The sequence below is a fragment of the Oryzias latipes genome, chromosome 4, assembly GCF_002234675.1.
Source record: "Oryzias latipes chromosome 4, ASM223467v1".
Taxonomy (NCBI): Eukaryota; Metazoa; Chordata; class Actinopteri; order Beloniformes; family Adrianichthyidae; genus Oryzias; species Oryzias latipes.
In genome coordinates this window covers 5,661,106-5,668,878 of record NC_019862.2, presented here as the reverse complement: position 1 = coordinate 5,668,878, position 7,773 = coordinate 5,661,106, and positions in this window count along the sequence as shown.

Sequence of the window (7,773 nt, the reverse complement as noted above, 5' to 3'; positions counted from 1 at the left end):
GAACTAACAAACTGACTATGCTATACTGGCATCCCTGCCCTTAGACCCCCCTTCGCGGTAAGGAAAAACTAAGGAAAAACTAAAAAACCGGATTCCGGAAATAACGAAGAAACCTGAGGGGTGCCCACATGAAGGAGGGATCCTCCCCCAGGACGGACAGGTTTACCAGACCTCTTAGAGAAGAATTAACTTATCTAACGCTACAACTACATATATAAAGTCCAGCAGACGAGCTTCATCCAGCCGTGGTTGGGGGGGGGCAGTCAGGGGCGCGAGTCGAGCCTGAGACAGGAACCACATCCAGGTGTAGGAGCAGAGGCGAGGTACACGGTCAGGAACAGGAGCACGGATGAGCCAACTGGAGTCTGGAAGCACTCCCACTCCCCACGAGGGGAGAGGAAAAGAGGGACAATACATGAATCGCACTGCACCAAACAGAGGCATGGAGAACTGAATGATAAATGATGATCAAAAATAGAGAGGAGAGGAAGGGTAGAAGTACATTAGAAAAGAGGACATAACCCCAGTGCACCATAGTTCTAGCAGTCTTTTAAAACAAATAGTCATTGTTATTAAGTTTAATTTAAACACATTAACATTAAGTTAAATAATCTCTGAATACTAACTAGTCTGACAATAAGTTTGTCCAAAGAGGAATGTTTTCAGTCTAACTTTGAATGTAGAAACTGTCTCTCTTCCATGAGCTGGGAGTTTATTCCATAAAACAGGGGCTTGGTGGCTAAACGCTCTACCTCCAACTGTACTTTTACTAATTCTTGGAACCACAAGCAGTCCTGCATTTTGCGAGCGAAGTGTTCTGATTGGTTGGTAAAGGACTATGAGGTCCTTAATATAGGACGGGGCCGGTCCATGTAAGGCCTTATAGGTTAATAGGAGGATCTTGAACTTAATTCTAGAATCAACTGGGAGCCAATGGAGCGAAACTAACACAGGAGTGATGTGATCTCTTCTGCTGGTTCCAGCTAACAATCTAGCTGCTGCGTTCTGAACAAGCTGGAGACTTCTTAAGGAACTCTTAGGACACGCTGCTAACAAGGAGTCACAGTAATCCAGCCTCGACGTAACAAATGCATGGATGAGTTTTTCAGCATCACTCTTAGAAAGTATATTTCTGATCTTAGCAATATTCCGCAGGTGAAAAAAGGCAGTTCTACACGCCTGAGATATGTGAGCCTTAAATGATAAATCCTGGTCAAATAAAACCCCAAGGTTTCTAACTGTGGAATTGGGGGCTATACTTATGCCATCCAGGGAGACTATCTGAGCAGACAGAGTATCTCTGAGGTTTTTAGGACCAAGTATAATGACCTCAGTTTTTTCTGGGTTCAAGAGGAGGTAATTAATTGTTATCCAGGTGTTGATGTCACTGATTCAGGCATTCAGTTTCTCTATCTGGTCATTCTGGTCAGGTTTCATGGATAAATACAACTGCGTATCGTCGGCATAACAATGAAAATTAATGCTGTGTTTCCTGATTATGTTTCCTAGGGGTAGCATATAAAGCATAAATAGGATGGGTCCTAAGACTGAGCCCTGTGGGACTCCATAGTTGACTCGAGTGCACTGATAGGAATGTCCATTTACATTAACGAACTGATACCTATCAGATAGATAGGATTTAAACCACTGGAGGGCAGATCCTCTGATCTATATGTCCTGCTCTAATCTATGGAGTAAAATTCAATTCAATTCAATTCAATTTTATTTGTATAGCCCAAAATCACAACAACAGTCGTCTCGATGGGCTTCGAAGTAAAACATGAAATCAAAAGGATCACGAATACAAAGAGTTCAATAGAAAAATACTAAAATGAACTAACAAACTGACTAAGCTATACTGGCATCCCTGCCCTTAGACCCCCCTTCGCGGTAAGGAAAAACTCCCAAAAAAACCGGATTCCGGAAAAAACGAAGAAACCTCAGGGGTGCCCACATGAAGGAGGGATCCTAAAATACCGTGGTCGATAGTGTCAAAGGCTGCACTGAGGTCTAACATGACCAGAATAGAAAGTAGTCCCTTTTCTGAGGCCAATAACAAGTAATTAGAGACTCTAACTAGTTTCTGTGCTGTGGTGAGGTCTAAACCCCGACTGAAAGTCTTCAAAGTGGCTGTTGTCCTGTAGGTGGCAGTAAAGCTGCTTAACTACAACTCTTTCTAGGATTTTAGAAATAAAGGGGAGGTTTGATATTGGTCTATAGTTGGCCAACATGCTAGGATCCAAACTGGGCTTTTTCAGAAGAGGTTTAACAACTGCATATTTAAAAGACTGTGGCACGTAACCCGTTTCCAGAGAGGTATTTATCATTGTTAATATGGGATCATTAATTAGGGGAAAAGTTTCTTTAAAAAGTCTAGTGGGAATTGGGTCTAACAGACACGTTGAGGATTGATGCTATTTCCACTTGATCCACAATAGTGAAGCAGTCTAATGTCACAGAGGTTTCTATGGAGGCCTCCAGTTCTACCACTTCAGCCTGTTCTGGGCTGATAGTAGGAATAACTTGATTTAACTTATGTCTAATATTTGAGATTTTACTATCGAAAAATGTAAGAAAATCATCAGAGCTGAGAGAAACAGGAACATGTAGTTCTACTGAGCTCTGACTGCAAGTTAATTTAGCAATAGTGCTAAAAGGAAATCTTGGATTGTTTCCATTCTCTGATATTAAGGTTGAATAGTACTGGCTTCTAACTCTACGCAGAGCTTTTTTATAGGCTGTGTTTCCAGGTATTCAGAGACTGCTCTGAACCGCAGCAGTGCCATTCTCTTTCCAACTTACGGGTTTCTTGTTTAAGAGAACGTGTATCAGCGTTAAACCACGGTGCTACTCGGTTTTGTCTAACGAACTTAGGTTTCAGGGGGGGCAACAACATCAAGTGTACTCCTGAGGGCTTGTAAGGCATCATTAACAAACTGGTCATTTATACTAGGACTGATGCTATGGGAGCTAGTACTGGCTAAACTGTGTGTTTAAACTCAGACACAGAACGGTCAGTTAAGGTTCTTCTAAGCTGTTTCTTGTTCACTGGGGCAGAAGGATGTTCCAGTGTAAACTGGAAGGTAATCATAAAGTGATCAGAAATGATGGGGTTAAGAGGAAGGACACTCAGCTGGTTGATCTCTATACCATGGGTTAGAACAAGGTCCAGGGTGTGCTTATGACAGTGAGTAGGTTCATTCACACTTTGCGTGAAACCAACATCATCTAATAAAGCTGCAAAGCATTTCCTAGACAGTCACTGAGGTCATCAACATGAATATTAAAAACCCCTATTATTATAGTTTGATCAGAATCTAAGTAAGACAATAGTCGATAGGAAGTCGGAAAACTCAGTTAAAATTCTGAATATGGGCCGGGGGGGTGATAAATAATTATGAATAAAACAGCTTTTCGAGTCTTCCTGTTTGGGTGATTTATAGAAAATATGATGCTTTCAAATGAATTATAAGCATTTTTAACTTTAGAGCTTAGAAGCAAGCTAGACTGAGATATTACTGCCAAACCACCTCATTTCCCTGAAATCCTGGATTTCTGATAGTTAGCATAAGTGGGGGGGGGTTGCTTCATTCAATCTAACATAGTCATCCTGTTGGAGCCAAGTTTCTGTTAGGGCTAGAAGACTAAGGTTTTTATCAGTAATTAACTCGTTGACTAAGAGGGACTTTGAGGAAATGGATCGAATGTTTAATAAACCGCATTTAATTACATAATAATTCTGCTTGTGAGAACTGCTGTCTGTCACTGTAAGGTTTCTATGACGCGCTCCTTTTACTTGTCTTTCAGCACATAAGCTAAAGCTAGGACCTGCTTGACTTTCCCTGCATGGGTTTTGCACCAGCACTAACCCTAAGGGAGGCTCAGAGGAGCGTTTTACACTGCTGCTCTGCGCCCGGGTCTCGTCTCTGGGTTGTCAGGTTAACAGACTAAGGCTAGCAGAAATGTTTCTAGAAAGAAGAGCGGCACCGTCCCAAGTGGGATGGACGCCGTCTCTCCGCATGAGACCGGGCTTCCCCCAAAACGCGCTCCAATTATCCACAAACCCAACGCCGTTTTCTGGGCACCATCTAGAAAGCCAGCGGTTAAATGATGAAAAGCGGCTATACATTTCATCACTGACTAAGTTCGGCAGGGGACCAGAGAAAATTACAGTGTCGGACATCGTCTTTTTTTGCTCCTCCCCCTGCAAAAGAGTGCAGACGCTTTTCCCCTGCTCCTGCCGCTTCCTGCTTTATTTGCTTTTTAATCATTTAATTAATCATTTTTAATTATTTTACCTCATCCACACATCCTGGAATATCAGACTGGTCATCCTTTTTTGTGACTTCCACCTATACAAATCAATATTTTTACGTCTGACAAGCCAGCGACATGTCCGGAAGAGGAAGAAAAACAAACTCGCATACCAACACACGGATATACCAACAAGAAATAAAAGAGCTACAAACATGGATATTTACTTTGGAAACTGAAAAGAAGCCCACTATTACTACGAATGAGAAAAATAACAGTGACATAGACCTGAATGATGTTGTGTCCTTTCCGAAACTTTGTGCGTTGGAACTCTGTGTTAAGCCAAAGCGTAAAGATGACAGAACATCCGAAATAAAGCTCACAAACAGATTTTTACCCCTAACACAATGTGATGTTAAAGAACAAAGGGAAATTGGACCACAGAATAGGAGTCATAATGTTGGCAACAAAGCACAGGCAGAAAGAAAATCTGTGCCAAACGTCAAGGTCAGAGATACGCTGCTGCTTGGAGATGGCGCTATCAGTGGAGTCAGCCACAGAAGAATGCAAACGTTATGTTGCCCGAGTTCTACTGTTCCAGTGATTACAGGACTCTTATCTAAAGTCTTGTACCAAGGAGTTAAACGAATAATCATCCATGTAGGTGCTGTCTATATCAAAAAAGAACAATCTGAACGTTTGAAAAAAGACTTCATAAAGTTATTTGAAGAGATTGACAAAGTAGAGGTTGAAGCATTCATCAGTGGACCTCTTCCTAACATCGATGGGGTGTCACTCAAGTTCAGCCGTCTGTTTCAGCTGAACATTTGGCTCTCCAGAGAGTGTGCTTCCAGAGGATTCCATTACATTGAGAACTTCAATACATTCTGGAAACGAAAGGACCTATTCATGGGAAGAGGCCCACACCTGAACAGAGGTGGAGCAAGAGAGTTAGTGAAGAACCTCCTCCAGGCTCTGGGGCATAGAGGCCAAGGCCCTGAAAAGGCAGTAAGGAAGGACCGAGCCAGTGTCCCAGGAACCACAGCACAACGGCAACAACAACTATCTCCACCACCACCGGTCAAAGACTTGGATCCAGCACCACAACCACCTCCATCTAAGGACTCAGCTGCACCAACATCACAACAACCACCGCCAGCTCAGGACCAGGCCGCAGAACCACAACAACAACCACCAGATTTGGCCCCAGAAATATCACCATCTGACCAGCTGTGGGCGCCCCCTGCTACATCTACTCCCAGTGAAGACTCAATTTCCTTTTCGTCCCCCCCACTTTCACCCATGGCCCTACCTAGCCATTTTGATAGCCTCATTAAGTCAGGAATTAAGATGGCTCCCCTAACACCTGTGAGCCTCACACCACACAGGAGCTCTCCTACCCCTCCAGCGCCCCCTCCTTATCCTTCACCCAAAGTCCCTCCAACACGTCCTTCATCCAAACCCCCTCCAAAACGCCCCCTCCGTCGTTCACCCAAATCCCGTCCAGCTCCCGCTCCTCCTGGTCCATCACCCAAACTACCCTCAACTCGACCTCCCCTGCGCGCCTCTAGATCCTGACCCATTCTGTTCAACCTCTACATGCTGCCACTAGGCCAGTTAATACGCAGTAATAACATATCTTATCACAACTATGCAGATGATACTCAGATCTATGTGTCATTGACAACAGGTGAATATGGGCCGGTGGATTCACTCAGCCACTGCCTCCAACAGATCAGTGCGTGGATGCAGAACAACTTTCTCCAGCTAAACTCAAACAAGACCGAAGTAATTATTTTTGGCCCACAGAAACAAAGAGAAAGTATCAGCAGCTACCTTCATTCTCTGTCTCTTAAACCCTCAAATCAAGTCAGAAATCTATGGGTAATCATGGACTCTGACCTAAACTTTAACAGCCATATCAAGTCAGTAAGATCAGCTGCATTTTACCATCTGCATGCCATTGCCAAAAACATAATGTCAAAGCCAGACCTGGAGATACTTATTCATGCATTTGTCTCCAGTAGGTTAGACTACTGTAACAGCCTGCTCACCGGCCTCTCCAAACGAGCTGTAAAACAGCTAAAGTACATCCAGAATGCTGCTGCTCGAGTGCTGACCAGAACCAGGAAGTATGATCACATTAGTCCTGTGCTCAGGTCTCTGCACTGGCTCCCTGTACCTCAAAGAATAGACTTCAAAGCAGCTCTGCTTGTGTACAAGTCTCTCCATGGCCGAGCACCAAAGTACATCTCTGACATGTTAGTGCCATATGAACCATCTCGTACTCTGAGGACCTCAGGGGCCGGCCTCCTGTTGATTCCCAGAGTCAGAACTAAACAAGGGGAATCAGCGTTTCAATATTCTGCAGCTAAAATCTGGAACAGCCTCCCTGAAGTCGTAAGACAGGCTTCTACTGTGTTAAGGTTCAAATCTATACTTAAAACATTTCTGTTTAGCCGTGTACATGACTGAAAGGTCTTATCTGCACTTTTTTTCCCTATCCTTCCTTTATTTTTAAATCAATTTTCAATTTTTTTTCTTTTCTTTTAAAGTAAATTTTACATTGATTATTTCTATGATGTATTGTGATTTTAAGGCATTTTTCTGATTTGTGAAGCACCTTGAATTACTTTGTGTATGAATTGTGCTATACAAATAGCCTTTCCTTGCCTTGCCTTAGCCAGTTTACACACTGAAGCTACTGTTGGCCTCCCGTCCGGCATTCGCAGATGGTGGTTCAGGACGTCCAAAATGAAATGTGCAGTTGGGAAACGAAAAGACACACAAGAGTTTGCATGAATTTTCAAACCTTTTGCAAAAGGGGAGAGGTGGAAAAACACGACCTGTTAGGCTCTGTGGCTGTCCGCTCTCTCCCTCCTCAAGACAAAAAGGCTTTTTTATTATCCAGTAAGAGAAGTTGAAAACATACAAAATACGTCATTAGAATGGTCTGTTTTTGTCTAGTCTGCATTGCAGGTGTTGTGGCTCCAAAAACACTCCAGTACAGAAAGAAAACAGACCAAAAGTCACAAACAGGCCTACTGGTGACCTCGGCACATTATCTGCTACTGAAGGCAGGAATCAAGCATATGTCTGCAGTACAATACACACACACATTCATATATAGAATCCATTAAATGCATAATAACAAGAACATAGAACATATTATAGAACCCCTGTAATGCATAATGAAAAGATCATAGAAAATAATATGGAACCCCTGTTCACCTCAACACTACGTTTAACTTAACCACCTCTGAATGTCTCCGTCGGGCATCATTACCGCCTGCATGAATCACGACTCGACGGAACCTGGACTTATTTTCCCGGCTGTTGGGAGGGCGCTGTGGTGCTAACTAAGTTAGCCTTAGTAGCGCGGCCCGCGCTACGATTATCGACCTGGCTAGCCGGCTTAGCTTCCACTGTGCGGAGCCGCACTTCTAACTGCTCCAGCCTGGCCTCCAAGTTTAACACAAGACTACACTTAACACACCTACCACTGTCTTCACTAAATGA